Source organism: Vigna unguiculata, unplaced genomic scaffold (assembly GCF_004118075.2).
Source record: "Vigna unguiculata cultivar IT97K-499-35 unplaced genomic scaffold, ASM411807v1 contig_453, whole genome shotgun sequence".
NCBI lineage: Eukaryota > Viridiplantae > Streptophyta > Magnoliopsida > Fabales > Fabaceae > Vigna > Vigna unguiculata.
The window spans coordinates 1-17757 of record NW_021011165.1 but is presented as its reverse complement, the minus strand read 5'-3'; the positions used below and the strand labels follow the sequence as shown (position 1 = coordinate 17757).

Here is a 17757-nt window from a genome sequence, read left to right as displayed (position 1 = left end):
GTTTCGCTTTGCGATTCCCTCCGTTGTAGCTCTTTCCATCACACCCTCTCCGTCGTGGCCTTAGTAGATAATCACGATTTAGTCTCCGTCGTAGCCTCCTTGGTAGCCTCCGTCATAGCCTGAGTAGCGAATCAGTCACTCCGTCACGCCCTCTCTCTCACTCCGTCGTAGGCGGCCCTATCGCTCATCGGAGTTGTTCGCCCTGTTTCGTCACTCTATCACTCCATCGTAGTTGTTCGCAGCTTAGGAGCCTGCACTTCTGATTGATTAAGTTCCTCTTTTTCTATATTTGACCTTTTAAGGATGAAAAGTTGCTGATATTGCCTTCTTTTATCTAATTTCTACATGGACATTCCTTCCTGTAGGTTAGTGAACAATAGCATTCTTTGATCTTGTTCAGTATTTGCTTTTCTTTGTTTTAATTTAATTGTATGTTCATTGCATTAGAGAATGGTGAATCAATGTAAGTATGAACCACACTTTGATTACTTCCATGACAAAACTAATCAAGTTATGGGTGGCCATCCCTCGTGTGATTTAAATTAAGTTCACTAAAGTCTTAATCATGTCATTGCATTTTCATTGAGAAGCAAAGTAATTTTTATAAATGTTGGTTGATGAAATTCATTCTATGAACCTTGCAGATTTCCAATTTAAGTCTAGCAACCTTTTAAACCATTTAGGGGAATCCCATGATACATGTCTCAAAATGTTTCAACAGTAACAATATAAAAAGTAGGAGATATTAGAGTTTTAGTTCTCTTTTAAATTTTTATTTACCAAGATGCATGTCCTCCTCTTTGCTCTCATTATTCTGTTGCAGGAAATAAATGGAATAAAAAGAGGAAACTCATTATAGGTAATAAATTAGATATGGTCTCATATTTCATGGCATTTTGAATGGCTCTAGGAATTCTCAAGGATCTCTGTCAAGCTCAGAATATGAAGTTGTGGGTGTAAATGAAGAATGTACATCAAATTCTCAAGAATTTGTTACTGCTAACATTGATTAAATCTAGAGGACACATATTTTTTACTCAAATCTCACTCGATTTCCTATGCTTATGAAGTTGAAAGTGAAGTAGAAAGTGATGAAGATGAAGTCTCATTTACTGAGTCATTGTAATACAACTTCAACACCACACGTGTTGCTACAAATGAATCGTGTATATTCAGGGTCAGCTTTCCAATGGGCAAGAGATTGTTGTCCAAAGGTTGTCAAGGGATTATAGGCAAGGGGATTTGGAATTTAAGAATGAAGTGCTTTTAGTGGCCAAGCTTCAACATCGAAATTTAGTTAAGCTACTTGGCTTCGACCCGAAGGAAGAGAAAGGCTACTCGTCTATGAATTTGTTCCTAATAAAAGTCTTGATTACTTGATATTTGGTAAGTTCAACATCTGCATAATTTTATTGTTTCTCTTACATAGTACTATTTCAACACATAATTGATATCGCTGTCGTTAGGCGATCAAATTACCACTACTTTAGCAACTTCAGTATTGCCAGTTTGTAGTGAAGAAAATAGTTAGGGTTAAGATAACCCTGAGTCGTCTCACAACGAATACGGAATTGATCTCAAATATTTGATTCTCAAAAATGCAATTTAAAACTAGCAACTATAAAAATAGGGGGGTTTTGATATGCAAAGAAAATGACACGGAAGATTGTAAACACAGTAATAATAAATAGGTCAATTTACTGCTTTTTCTAAATAAGATTCTTCATTGGTTATCTAGAGATTATTGTTAAATTAATTATTGTTGTTGATTTACAAATAAATCATGTAAAGACTCAATTCATTTGTTGGCATCCTCACTTTTAATCAAAGTACAGTCCTCAATTAAAAGTGAGAATTGTTAGATTGTCCATAGTAAATTAAATCAAAGTACAGTCTCAATTAATTTTACTATGCCTAATCATGTCTATTCCTTTGTTTCTTTACCAAATAGAAAACTTAATTAATCAAAGTAAAGTCTTGACTAATTTTAGTTAAAGTAATTACCTCTAATCAAATTAAAGTCTCAATTATTGGCAAAAACTTATTTAATCAAATGAAAGTTTCTAAACAAAATCAAAGTAAAGTCTCAATTTAATTTAAAAACCTTTTAACTCATATGATTAGCATGCATGTAGATTCAAATCATTATTTTCTATTCGATTAAGAAGCAAAGGACATAGATAAACAAAAACCACAACAATAATCAAAATAACAAACACATAAATTCATCTAACCTCAGAATCCATTTAAGAAATTACAGTGGATCAACCTTTAAAGCTTAGCCCTCCATGGCTTTGATGGAATACATGATGATATGAAAGAAAGAAAATAAAAGAAGAATGAGAGATGTGGTGGAGACGGTATCTGCCAAAACCAGAGAGTTCTAAGTGTCTAAGCTGTAATTTGTCAATTCCCCCGTTTCTGCTCCCTTAAGTCTCTTTATATAGGCTTCCACTGGACTTTGGCTTTATCTGTCAGTTGCTAAAATCTTTTATTTTTATTTAATTAATTAGCAACTTAATTCCTGTCCAATTTCCAATTCTGCCCCTCTCATTTAACCATATTTGCAGTTTTGACCAGAGTTGACTGCTGACTTTGACCAGTTGACCAGAGTTGACCAGTTGACCAGTTTGACTGTCCTATCAGATGCTGACATGTGGCGCAGAGTACTCTCTCTCTCCAGACTAGGGTTTGCTGCGTTTAGGGTTTCATGGAGGCTTGTGGATGACGGCGCGGCTGCTCCTCCTTCTCCGGCGACGAAGGCGTGGTGGTGGAGGTTTGTGGACGCTGCTGGTGCGCGTGGACGGTGTTCGCTGCTGGTGCAAAAATGGTGGCTACCATGGTTCGTTCTCGTTCATGATGGCGTGGACGGCGCTGCAATGCGTGAAGGAAGAAGATGCGCAGTGGTCGTGAATCTGAAGGTGGCTTCGAGGCTGGTGCAGTGGTGACGGAACTGCGGCGAGAAGCGCGCGATCTGTGGTGGTGTTGCGGTGCTTCTGTAGGAGATGGTGGAAGTTTCCTCTGCTGCTGTTGCGCGGTTGTGCGAGAAGATGGTGCTGCAGAATCGTGGTGGTCGGATTTTGACCGTGAAATCGAGGTGCGGAGAAGACGGAGGCGCGATGGTGGTTCGTGTGCGCTGCGGAAATGGTGTAGATTCCGGCGAAAAGTGCTGCTGCGGTGGCTGCGGAGAAGGTTCGCGCTGTTGCTGCAGATGCAGAGGCGAGAAGATGGAGGTGTGGTGGTTCTGCAGTGGTGGCGCGCTGCAGCAGATTGGTGGTGCAGTGGTGGCCGGCGAGGTGAGGAGGTGCGGCGGCGGCTGCCATGGTCGTGGAAGGAGAGAAGAAAATTAGGGTTAGGGTTTTGGAAGATGAAGATGATGACGTGGCAGCCTTCCATTGGACAGCTTGTTAGTGCAAGGATTGTTGCCACGTGGCTTGCTTTGGTTGGCTAATTTTAAGAGGTGGAGATTGCCACATGGCATAATCTGGTTGAGTGGAGTTTAAGTGGTAGGAGGGGTGCAACTTAGTGAAAATGGGGGTGCAGAACAGGTTTTTGTGGTCCACTTTAAAGGAGTGTGCAAGTAAAACTGGGGGTGCATTTAGCTCCTGATTTATTCTTTTTCAGAATTTCTTGATTTTGGACTTATTTTGTAACTTAAAATACACTATTAATTGACCAAAAATAAATTCCAACTGCATTAACAAACGTTAGAATATCCAATAATATTTTATGCAACTAAAATCAATTTTTATGCCACTTTTACCAAACTTACTCAATAAATCCAATATCACAAATCCTAATTAAATCAATCTTTAAGCACAGAAAATTCAATTAAATCCCCAAATTTAAATATTAAATGAGGGCAAAAATTTGAACTCATCACACACCCACACTTATCCTTTTGCACTCCTGGGCAAAATTGAACAATTTCAAAACTTTTCTCTGAGGTCTTTTTTCCATATTTTAGTGGATTAAAGAAATGAATACCAATGGAAACAGATCAATCTTCTAGAAATCATGTTGTCACGCACAAACAAATGGATAAAATTCTGTTTTTCACACATGAGTTAATCTTTTGAGTTTACAAGATAATCAACTATGAAAGAGAAACACTCAAGTTAAATATATATTTTCTCACCAAGATTCGCTCAAGTGTTTTGGCTTGTGTTTTCACTCAAAATACCCATGCAAGTAAACACTCTCAATGCTTAGCAAGACTCTAATATTCACAGCTTTCAGAAACATGCATTCAAAAATCATGAGGACTTTTCACAGGTTATAATGAGGCCAAGGCAAAGGTAGGAAAAACTTTAGGATTGTGTGTTTTTGAAATAGTAGGGAAGAAAGAGTTATGGAGCATAGTTTCAAAAATAATCCTTTTTTTTTCTTTGTTTTTTTTTTCTCTTTTATCCTTTGTTGCTCTTTTTTCAGACAGCAATCATTTTTCATTTCAACACTTTGTCATCAACAATTATTTTCCTTTTGCCATTTTTACAACTTTGTGGGGGAAATACTCACCCCACACTTTATTCCTCAACCAATCTCAACATAATCCACTAGCTCCTTCTTTCTCCCTAAGGTAAGGAAAAACATGGTCTTTTTCTTTTTAAGGTTTAACAGTATGCTCAAAACAAGAAAAGAGGTTTAAGCTCAAGGGGCTACCAATGGATCAATGTTATGGTTAGCTTATTTGGCCAAGTAGCTAAAAAAATGCCTCATTCATATCAAATCATGCATGTTCACCTAAGATGCAAAACAACAGAATCAAGCTAAACATTTGAGTACCACAAGACATGAGCAAATCACACAAGAAAAATAGGCATGACACACGGTAGTTCATCCTTACATAAAGCTCAAAACTCACAAGGTCAAAACTCTTTCACAAAAGATTTATTCCAGAAACTCTCAAATCAACTCAATCAGTAAATCACAGAAACAATCCATTCATATCACATGACTTTTATTTTCCCAGAATTATGATCGTTCCAATTAGTAAATCAAATCCAAAAATCCAATGTCAATATGTTTTATTGAAAACATAAACTTTTTTTTTTAAATTAGAAAAGGAAAAACAAACAAATAGAAAACAAAAACAGAAAAGGGGGAAATCTCCCCACACCCCCACACTTTATCCATGCATTGTCCTCAATGTATTCAATATGTATAAATGCAAAGAAAAGTGTGAAGTGTACTTACCTCCTCAAGGTGGAAGGTATGAGGGAGAAGTCAAGTTCATCCCATCCATCGTCTTATTCAACATATCTTGATTTTCATTGAATATCCGAAGACGATGCCCATTAACTTTGAAAAGTTCTTGCTGAAGATTCTTCCTTGATCTCCACTGCTCCATAAGGGAAGACTTTTGTAACAATGTATGGTCCTTCCCAAGTAGAACGCGACTTACCACTCATGTGACCAAGCTTGGATTTGTATAGTAACACCTTCTGGCCTACTTGAAATCCTTTCTAGCCACAAGCTTTTGGTCATGGAACTTCTTGGTTTTCTCTTGTAGAACTTTGAATTTTCATAGGCTGCAAGCCTAATCTCCTCTAGTTCTTGCAACTGAAGTTTTCGCTCATTTCCTACTTCTTCAAATCCAAGTTGCATGCTTTCACGGCCCAATAGGCCCGATGTTCAATCTCCACAGGTAGATGACAAGCCTTTCCAAAAACCACCCTGAAAGGTGACATACCTATAGGTGTTTTGTAGGCTGTCCTGTGTGCCCAAAGTGCATCATCCAATCTTGTGGCCCAATCCTTTCGACTAGGCTTCACTACTTTCTCTAGTATCTTTTTAATCTCCCTGTTAGAGATCTCTGCTTGTCCATTGGTTTGGGGGTGATATGGTGTAGCAATGCGATGTGTCACCCCATACTTCTTCAACATGTTCTCAAGTAGCCTATTACAGAAATGAGTCCCCTGGTCACTGATGATGGCTCGTGGTATCCCAAATCTGCAAAAATGTTAGACCTGACAAAACTCATAACAACTCGAGAATCATTAGTCCTGTAGCTATGGCTTCCACCCATTTGGAGACATAGTCTACAGCAAGCAAAATATAAGAAAACCCAAAAGAAGGAGGAAAAGGACCCATAAAATCAATACCCCAAATATCAAATACCTCACAATACAGCATGGGTTGTTGAGGGCATTTCATCCCTTCTTGTAATGGATCTTGCTGCCCTTTGGCACTGCTCACAATTTTCATATACCCTCTGTGCATCTTTAAAAATAGTAGGCCAATATAATCCACAATCCAACACCTTCCTACCTGTTCTTTGTGTGCCATAATGTCCACCAAAAGGAGATGAATGACAGAACTCAAGCACATAAGGTATCTCGATATTTGGAACACACCTCCTTATGACTTGGTCACTACCAATGCGCCATAAATTGGGTCTTCCCAGATATAGTACTTTGCCTCACTTTTTAGCTTGATTCTTTCATATTTGGAGAAGGAAGGAGGAATAGCAGAAACAACCAAATAATTAACAATGTCAGCAAACCAAGGTTCAGGAAACATACCTTTCACAGCAGTCAATGCTAGGAGGACTTCATCAGGAAAGTCATCCTTAATAGGAATGTTATCTTCTCCATTTTCAATCCTGCTAAGATGATCAGCTACCAAGTTATGTGCTCCACTTCTGTCTAGAATCTCAATGTCAAACTCTTGGAGCAGTAGCATCCATCTGATCAACCTTGGTTTCGAATCTGCTTTCTCAGAAGGAATTTTAATGCTGCATGATCAGTATAAACATTACCTTGGAACCAAGTATATACGGTCTGAATTTGTCCAAGGCAAATACAACAGCCAATAATTCCTTCTCAGTCCTGGTGTAGTTAGCCTGCGCTGTGTCCAATGTTCTGGAAGCATAATATATCACATGTGATAGCTTCCCATCTTTTTGTGCAAGCACCGCTCCTACTGCAAAGTTTGATGCATCACACATCAACTCAAATGGTAATGTCCAGTCAGGTGGCTGGATGATAGGAGTGGTGGTAAGCGCCTTTTTCAATGTATCAAACGCATCTTTCCACCTCTCTCCAAAGTCAAATACTACATCCTTTTGCAACAAGTTGGAGAGAGGGTTGGCTATCTTGCTGAAGTCCTTGATAAACCTCCTGTAAAATACTGCATGTCCAAGAAAAGATCGAACCTCTTTCACAGAAGAGGGGTAAGGCAATTGTGAAATAATATCAATTTTAGCAGGATCTACAGATATACCATTCTTGGAAACAACGTGACCTAAAACTATACCTTGTTCCACCATAAAATGACATTTTTTCAAAATTCAGAACAAGGTTAGTTTCTTCACATCTCTCCAAGACTCTAGCAAGATTAGACAAGCAGTGGTCAAAAGATGAACCATATACACTAAAATCATCCATAAAAACCTCAATACAATGCTCCAACAAATCTGTAAAAATACTCATCATACATCGCTGAAATGTTCCAGGAGCATTGCAAAGGCCAAATGGCATTTTCCTATAAGCATATGTACCGAATGGACAAGTAAAAGTAGTCTTATGTTGATCCTCTGGGGCAATACAAATCTGAAAATACCCAGAGAATCCATCAAGAAAACAGTAATGAGACTTACCTGCCAATCGATCTAACATCTGGTCCATGAATGGTAAAGGAAAGTGGTCCTTCCTGGTTGCCTGGTTTAGTCTTCTATAATCAATACAGACCCTCCAGCTATTCTGAATACGAGTAGGAATTAACTCGTTCTTCTCATTCTTGACCACGGTGATCCCAGATTTCTTGGGGACCACATGTACAGGACTCACCCAAGTGCTGTCAGAAATGGGATATATAATACCTGCTTGTAGCAACTTGGTGACTTCTTTCTTCACAACCTCCATCAGCTGAGGATTCAGTCTCCTCTGAGGTTGCCTCACTAGCTTAGCATCCTCCTCCAAGAGTATTCTGTGCATGCAGAAAGAAGGACTAATACCAGGAATATCTGCCAAAGTCCAGCCTATTGCTCGCTTGTGATCTTTGATAACCTGCAATAGCTTTTGTTCCTGCTCGTCAGTAAGCAAGGCAGATATAATAACAGGGAGTTTCCCATCCCTCTCAAGATAAACATATTTCAAATGAGATGGCAAAGGTTTCAACTCCAAAGTGGGTGGCTGTTCCACAGATGGCAACATTTTATTGCCTAAGGTAATTTCAGCCACCTCAGCATCACACTTGGACGCCACAGAGGTATCAAATAGTGACACCGTGTCCTCAACATCACCTATTTTACAATTTTCTCTTTCGTCTAAAATTGAGCCCGAAATATTCGAAAAGAAAAATCCAAAGAAGAAGAAAAACCAGATAAAACGTCCAAAAGTCCAAAAGCATAATTGTTCACTACATTACTCAATAAATCAATGCAAAACAAAGAATGGTCTTCAATTGGGTGCTTCATGGCTTCTAGCACGTTGAACTGCACCTTCTCATCTCCTATCTCCATAGTCAAGGATCCTGCATGCACGTCTATCTTGGTACGTGCTGTCATCATGAATGGTCTTCCCAAGATGATTGTGGTTGAACTCATTCCTTCATCATCCTTCATGTCTAAGATATAGAAATCTGCAGGAAAAATTAACTTGTCCACACGGACAAGCACATCTTCTAGCACACCTGCAGGGTTAACTGTGCTACGGTTGGCCAATGAATGACCACACCAGTAGACTTAAGAGGTCCAAGATGAAGTGAAGTAAAAACAGATAAAGGCATTACATTAATAGAAGCTCCTAAATCAAACATAGCATTGTCAAACTTAGTACTTCCTATAATGCAGGGAACAGAAAACATACCTGGATCCTTACACTTTTGCGGCATTCTGACTGCAGGCTTCTTATTAAGCTAGAGACATTTCTTCCCATGTTCACTACCTCTTTGTCCATAATACGCCTTTTATGTGTACATAATTCTTTGAGAAACTTGGCGTATTTAGGAATTTGTCTCACATATCCAACAAAGGGATGTTTATCTCCACTTTCTTGAAAGTATTCAGGATTTCTTTGTCTAACTCCTCCATCTTTTTAGTTTTTGGTTTCAAACGGTTTGGATAGGGAGGAGGAGGAGAATAAGGAGAAGGATTTTCAGAGGAAGTATTAGGGGATACCAACCTGGAGTTATCACTAGGTGCAGGCATCTCAGATGTTGCTTGTGTTGCTTCATCTGATCTTCCTCTTTCATCATTAGGTACAACTTCATTGTCCTTATCTTCATCTTCTTGGTATCCCCAAGGCCTTGTATTTGCTTACCCGATCTTAAAGTAATAGCACTTACATTTCTCGGGTTGATTACAGTTTGTGCAGGCAAATTGCTCGAGCCTTGTTGAGACTTCATCTGATTTAACTCATTTGCCATTTGTCCAATCTGGTTCTGCAAGTTTTGATTAGTTGCTTCCATTGTCTGTTTCAACTCATTGATTTGTCCCTTCATCATGTCAGCCATCATTTTCATCATTGCTCCATGTTTGAATCACCAGAGGTTGCAGCTGGTTGTGGTTGTTGTCTCTGTTGAGGTGGAACATAGACTTGTTGGTGTTGAGGCTGTTGATTTCCCCATTTCTGGCTGGGATATTCCTTCCAATCTGGGTTGTACTTGTTGGAGGACAAATCATGGTTGTATTGCTGCCGAGGTGGTCTATTATTGCCATAGATGTTTGCAGCATATGCCTGAGGTTGTTCATTATCTAACGTCCCTGTCTCTTTTAACATAGAACAAGCCTCTGTAGGATGATTAGTAGAAGCACAAATTCCACATAAAGTAGAAGGGATAGGCTTTTTCTGTAAGTTTGTCAAGGTCCTTACCATGGCTGCTAAGTCATCCAACTTCCCTTCTAATTTCTTGTGATCTGCAACATATGAAGCTTCTACTCCATGGGTTCCCTTCAATAGAGTTATAGAATTACTCCTTGTGGAAAATTGTTGATGGTTCGACGCCATAGTTTCAATCAATTGTCTTGCATTTGTTGGCGTTTTGTCCACCAATGACCCTCCACTTGCAGCATCTATCATTTGTCTATCCATGATACTCAATCCCTCATAAAAGTATTGAATGAGGAGATGCTCGTTTATTTGGTGATGAGGACAGGAAGCACACAACTTTTTGAATCTTCCCAATACTTGTGAAGACTTTCTCTTTCTTGTTGCCTTATCCCATAAATATCTTTGCGAATAGCAGCAACTATAGATGCTGGAAAAACTTTTCCAGAAATAATCTTTTCAGAGTCTCCCAGGTATTGATGGATCCTGGCAGAAGGCAGTATAACCAATTCTTAGCGGCATCTTGCAATGAGAATGGAAAAGCCTTAAGCTTGATATGTTCCTCTGTCACTGTTGTAGGCCTCATGGATGAACAAACAACATGAAATTCCTTCAAATGATGGTATGGGTCTTCTCCTGCTAATCCATGGAATTTGGGTAAAAGATGGATTAACCCAGACTTAAGCTCACATTCTCCATTTGGATATTGGATGCACATGTTTTGTGTAATTGCTGCATCCGGTGAAGCCAACTCTCTTATTGTTCTTTCTTCCATTCTATCTTCTTGAATTCTGGTTCAGGTGATGGATCAGAAGATATGTTAATCACCGGAGGTGATTCTAGTGGTACACTTTCAGTGGTAGGTTCAGATGATGATGGTGCTCCTTCAGTAGAACACCTGAGATCAAGTCTCCTACGTGATTTACGCAAGTTCCTTTCAAGTTCTGATCAAGTTGATAAATTGACCCGGATTGGCCCGAGTCATGCACTATGCAATCCACCTGAAAGTGTTTCCTGTGTGTTGTTTTTTTTTCTCTTCCTATTCTTGTTTTGGAGAAAGATTTCAAGAAAGAAATGAGTTAAGATGTCGTTGGGTCTACTCCCAGGAAAGAGAGGTGCGTCACAGTGGACACTTAAATACCAAGTCTTTCCTAGACAGAGTTTTCCAAACTAGTCTCAAAATTTCTTAAAAGAAATTCTTAATCAAAACAAAAATAGAACTTTGCTTGGAATATATTAACAGAAAACTAGATACTACAAAATAACAAACTATATCAAACGTATATGCGTAAAATAAATAAAATAAAAATAAAAAAAATAAAAATAAATAAAATAAAATAAAATAAATAAATAAAAACAGAATCAAAATAAAAGAAATACTAACCGTACTCCCCGGCAACGGCGCCAAATTTGATATCGCTGTCGTTAGGCGATCAAATTACCACTACTTTAGCAACTTCAGTATTGCCAATTTGTAGTGAAGAAAATAGTTAGGGTTAAGATAACCTGAGTCGTCTCACAACGAATACGGAATTGATCTCAAATATTTGATTCTCAAAAATGCAATTTAAAACTAGCAACTATAAAAATAGGGGGGTTTTGATATGCAAAGAAAATGACACGGAAGATTGTAAACACAGTATAATAAATAGGTCAATTTCACTGCTTTTTCTAAATAAGATTCTTCATTGGTTATCTAGAGATTATTGTTAAATTAATTATTGTTGTTGATTTACAAATAAATCAATGTAAAGACTCAATTCATTTGTTGGCATCCTCACTTTTAATCAAAGTACAGTCTCAATTAAAAGTGAGAATTGTTAGATTGTCCATAGTAAATTCAATCAAAGTACAGTCTCAATTAATTTTACTATGCCTAATCATGTATATTCCTTTGTTTCTTTACCAAATAGAAAACTTAATTAATCAAAGTAAAGTCTTGACTAATTTTAGTTAAAGTAATTACCTCTAATCAAATTAAAGTCTCAATTATTGGCAAAAACTTATTTAATCAAATGAAAGTTTCTAAACAAAATCAAAGTAAAGTCTCAATTTAATTTAAAACCTTTTAACTCATATGATTAGCATGCATGTAGATTCAAATCATTATTTTCTATTCGATTAAGAAGCAAAGGACATAGATAAACAAAAACCACAACAATAATCAAAATAACAAACACATAAATTCATCTAACCTCAGAATCCATTTAAGAAATTACAGTGGAATCAACCCTTAAAGCTTAGCCCTCCATGGCTTTGATGGAATACATGATGATATGAAAGAAAGAAAATAAAAGAAGAATGAGAGATGTGGTGGAGACGGTATCTGCCAAAACCAGAGAGTTCTAAGTGTCTAAGCTGTAATTTGTCAGTTCCCCGTTTCTGCTCCCTTAAGTCTCTTTATATAGGCTTCCACTGGACTTTGGGCTTTATCTGTCAGTTGCTAAAATCTTTTATTTTTATTTAATTAATTAGCAACTTAATTCCTGTCCAATTTCCAATTCTGCCCTCTCATTTAACCATATTTGCAGTTTTGACCAGAGTTGACTGCTGACTTTGACCAGTTGACCAGAGTTGACCAGTTGACCAGTTTGACTGTCTTATCAGATGCTGACATGTGGCGCAGAGTACTTCTCTCTCCAGACTAGGGTTTGCTGTGTTTAGGGTTTCATGGAGGCTTGTGGATGACGGCGCGGCTGCTCCTCCTTCTCCGGCGACGAAGGCGTGGTGGTGGAGGTTTGTGGACGCTGCTGGTGCGCGTGGACGGTGTTCGCTGCTGGTGCAAAATGGTGGCTGCCATGGTTCGTTCTCGTTCATGGTGGCGTGGACGGCGCTGCAATGCGTGAAGGAAGAAGATGTGCAGTGGTCGTGAATCTGAAGGTGGCTTCGAGGCTGGTGCAGTGGTGACGGAACTGCGGCGAGAAGCGCGCGATCTGTGGTGGTGTTGCGGTGCTTCTGTAGGAGATGGTGGAAGTTTCCTCTGCTGCTGTTGCGGGTTGTGCGAGAAGATGGTGCTGCAGAATCGTGGTGGTCGGATTTCGACGTGAAATCGAGGTGCGGAGAAGACGGAGGCGCGATGGTGGTTCGTGTGCGCTGCGGAAATGGTGTAGATTCCGGTGAAAAGTGCTGCTACGGTGGCTGCGGAGAAGGTTCGCGCTGTTGCTGCAGATGCGGAGGCGAGAAGATGGAGGTGTGGTGGTTCTGCAGTGGTGGCGCGCTGCAGCAGATTGGTGGTGCAGTGGTGGCCGGCGAGGTGAGGAGGTGCGGCGGCGGCTGCCATGGTCGTGGAAGGAGAGAAGAAAATTAGGGTTAGGGTTTTGGAAGATGAAGATGATGACGTGGCAGCCTTCCATTGGACAGCTTGTTAGTGCAAGGATTGTTGCCACGTGGCTTGCTTTGGTTGGCTAATTTTAAGAGGTGGAGATTGCCACATGGCATAATCTGGTTGAGTGGAGTTTAAGTGGTAGGAGGGGTGCAACTTAGTGAAAACTGGGGGTGCAGAACAGGTTTTTGTGGTCCACTTTAAAAGGAGTGTGCAAGTAAAAACTGGGGTGCATTTAGCTCCTGATTTATTCTTTTTCCAGAATTTCTTGATTTTGGACTTATTTTGTAACTTAAAATCACACTATTAATTGACCAAAAATAAATTCCAGCTGCATTAACAAACGTTAGAATATCCAATAATATTTTATGCAACTAAAATCAATTTTTACGCCACTTTTACCAAACTTACTCAATAAATCCAATAATCACAATCCTAATTAAATCAATCTTTAAGCACAGAAAATTCAATTAAATCCCCAAATAAAAGTCTTGATTACTTGATATTTGGTAAGTTCAACATCTGCATAATTTATTGTTTCTCTTACATAGTACTATTTCAACACATAATAAAAGCCTTCATTCTTGCATAACAGTTTATATTTGGAGCTATGAATATGACTTTAACTTTGTTTTAGTTTTATAGATTTTGATAGGTTAATGCCTCTGGAATAAACTACAATAATCTGACAAACAATTCTGATTTGTAATTTATGCGTTCTTTTTATTTGGTGCAGTATGGATTTTCATAAAAAGGAATCTTCCCAGTAGTTATTTCTCGTCGTTAATTACTAAGTTTTTTATCTTTTGACTTAACCTAACCCTTTTTATTAAACTATATTTACAGAAGGAAAGCTGAGTGGAGGAATAAATCAAGAAGGAATAAACTATTACAACAACCTTATCAATGAGCTGGTGGCTAATGGTTAGAATTTGACTTAAATTCTGTGGTACTTGGACTTTAATATTATAATATTTGATGATGATTATTAATTAAATGTTAACAACCGTGCACAGGTATAAAACCATTTGTGACTCTTTTCGTTGGGGTCTTTCCCAAGCACTGGAAGATGAGTATGGTGGCTTTCTAAGTCCACTGATAGTGTAAGTTTCAATTCTAATATATAATTGGTTTAGCAACAGTATAATAAGAATATAATTTGACAAGCAAACATATATTTTTGTTCTTCAGAAAGGACTTTCGAGATTATGCAGAACTTTGCTTCAAGGAATTTGGTGATAGGGTGAAGTATTGGGTTACATTGAATGAACCCTGGAGTTGCAGTCAGAATGGGTATGCAAGTGGAGTAATGGCACCAGGTCGCTGTTCTGCATGGATGAATTCAAATTGCACAGGTGGTGATTCTTCAATTGAGCCATATCTGGTCACACATCACCAACTTCTTGCTCATGCAGCAGCTATGCGTCTCTACAAGGCAAGTATCAGGTTAGTCATTCTTAAATTTTTAGCTATATATGTTATTTTGAAAGATGGTCTGGGAAAACAGGCATGCCTGACACTTACTTCTTGGAATGTTTTAAGGAAATATTTATCTTTTATAATTTCAGCAAACCGATGATGCAAATGAGCCTGAGTCTTCTATGGGTACAAGAGGATCATCTGGTGGTAGCAACATTTAGGGTGTTGATGATGTTTTTTAGGATGAAACTATTTTAGTGTACTATGAACTTTGAGTAAGTATGGATTAAGTTGTAATTGTTTCAATTTAAATTGCTTTTATGTTAATATGTTGATTTTGAGAATCAAAAGTTCTAATGTTATATATTTGAGCACTTTGGTTGAAGTATTTGATTGAAGTTTACAAAAAAATATTGTTGATATAAAAATATAAGTACCTCAAATGGTGACATAACATTCAAATGGTGATATACATTGTCAAGTATAGTAGGAAATTCTAATTACAAACAAAATATTGTTTTTTATGAGATTTGAATAACGCAAGAAAAATACAGTAATAAATCCACAAATTAAATAATACAAACGAAACAGGTAAAAACTTTTACAGTATAATCCTCGAATTGAGAAGGGTATTAACCCCCACAAAAAAAATGAAAAAAGGAATTTTGAAATCAAATAGGTTTATGGAAATAAAAGAGGTTTTAAACCTCCACAAAATAATAGTCATGAATAAGAGAGGTTATAACCCTCCATTAAAAACTCCCACAATATAAACTTGGTATCAGGGGTTGTAGAAAACCTCCACAATAACTTGTGGGGAACCTATCTGTGAAGGTTTGAAAACCCCTGCAAATTATTTTGTGGAGGGTAAAAACCCTCGCTAAACGAAATTAAAACCTCCACAATTAGTTTTGTTTTTAGTGACTTCTATAATATTTTACTGTGATTAGTTACAATTATTACATTGAATGGGAAGTTAATACATGCTAAAAACTTCAAATGATTTATCGCTAACTCGTGACTTTCATTATAATACTACCATTGCATCTAACACTTGTTAGACACAACCTATAGTTGAAATTTAGAAGACAACTCACTTTTAGTAAATATATGCATTACTATTTCATTGTAATTTGACTTACCATACTTACACATTAAAAAAATAATTAATGCACCATGTAATAATAATAATCTCTTTAATTATTAAATATAGGTTACTTATATTTCGAGTTTCTCATAAATATAAAGTTTCAAATTGAGGTCTCTGTTATTTTTTTATTTTTTTTTCAAAACTTTAAATCTTAAATTTTTGTAAATGAGTCGCTGTAATTAGATTTTTTTTAATTACATGGTATAACATATAGCTATCAAAATGAGTTGAAATGTGAGCCAATTCGACCCACAGAGGTTCGGGTTGGGTTAAAATATTTTACAAATTTAATACAGGTTAATTTTTTACCAGACCCACCTAGAACCTAGCTCACTTGGGTTGAATCCGTGGTTAGCCGAGTTGACGCACCAACTTGCAAATAAAATGCCACACAGTGTTTTATTATGTTAGACTTTACATTTGGGTTGGGTTAGGTTATTTTTTTAGCCAACACATTGTTATTATTTTGATTTTGGTTTGTAGTTGGAGTTAACATCCTTTTGGATTTCATTTGGATTCTATTGAAGTTTATTTAGATTTAATCAGAATTACAATTAGTTTTTTTTTAGATTGAAGAAAATAAAATTGTATTTTTTAATTAAGTGAATCAGTGAACCTACCCGTATAACCCACCAAGCAATCCGTGGTGAGCTGAGTTGAATTTGAATTTTTTTTTCACTAATAAGTAAGTTGGATTGGATTAGCTCACTAATGGTCAACCTATAATAAATCGAGTCAGGTCAGACCGGATCAGGTTACCTTTTGACCGCTCTAGTATGACAGTTTTTTATATTGTATTTGTTTAAATATTTCACATAATACTTTATCAAGAAAGCATTATCATGAGATCTCTCCAAAATTTGTACAAAAAATATTTTTAAAGTAAATTAATAATATATATATAAAATTATAAAACTATAAAATCATAAAATTAAAAAGTTATAAAATATTATAAAGTTATAATTATAAAATTATAGAATTATAAAATTATAAAATCAAAAATTAAAAAGAAAAAAATTATAAAGTATAAACCATAAAATTTGAAATGTATAAAATTAAAAAATTTAAATATATAAAATCTTAAATATATAAAATTATAAAATTTTATAATTATAAAATTATAAAATTATAAACTGTATATTATAAAATTGTAAAATTATGTAATTATAAATCATGAAATAAAAAATAAAAAATAATTAAAAAGTTAAAAAATCATTTAATTAACACGTTTCATACACCCATATTTTTTAATTTGTTTTCTTTTTATGAAAGTTCAATTAGGTGTAAATAGTTAAGTTAACCTTCTGAACCATGAATATTGTACAAATTGCCTATGGCAGTTGGCTAAAGGCGGCACCACCATTTATCAGCATTGGTGAAAAAGATTATAAGAGCTCTTAGGTTCGTAGGGCTTAAAAATGTCATTGTCCTTTCCTATACCCGTGTTCAGTTCATCTTTTCAAAACATTCTGCCATTGCAGTATTTCAGAGCTTCTTCGATTCGGTTACTCTTTCCAATATTAGTTTTTTAGTTTTATAAGAAACTCGTTGATTCACTTCAATACACATTGTTCAAATAGCTCAATTTTTATTAGCTTGTCATTAGATTTAAAGCATTTCAAAGAAGTTTTAATCAAACAATATTACTAATACAAATACCAGGTTCAAGGGCTTCAATTATCTTCACTCATTACTTGATCAGTGACACTGCATTTGAATGAATGTCACCGAAGTGCAATGTGGATACAAAGACGCTACTACATTGTAGAATGCCGACGTCATTCTCGATTTTCTTTTGTCCTCGTAAGCAACTATGTTTGAGAAACAAGGAAAGGAATAGTTTCGATTCATCTGAATGTTAAATGCAAGAAAATGAGAAAAACTTCTTTGAGTTGTTCTGTTTTTGCTTTTCTAGGGCCCTTGTCAAGAAAAAATTTTCAAAACTTGATAGATTTGAATGAGAAATTAATGAGTGAGTGGCATGAAATTGTAGTAGAAAACAATTTTAAAACTGTAAAGTGGAAAGAGAATCCGATTTCCTTCCTCTTTAGTGATTGTTTGTGCATTTTCATTCATTCAGGTTGGATAACACCAGT

General features: G+C 36.7%; 1 long non-coding RNA gene across 1 annotated transcript; it reads left to right on the top strand.

Annotated features, from left to right (window-relative positions):
• Positions 1–13755: 13755 nt before the first annotated feature.
• On the top strand, positions 13756–14523 carry LOC114171971. Its single transcript, XR_003601771.1, has 4 exons — positions 13756–13858; positions 13939–14016; positions 14109–14195; positions 14284–14523. It is a non-coding gene; the product is annotated as an uncharacterized LOC114171971 (long non-coding RNA).
• Positions 14524–17757: the final 3234 nt, after the last annotated feature.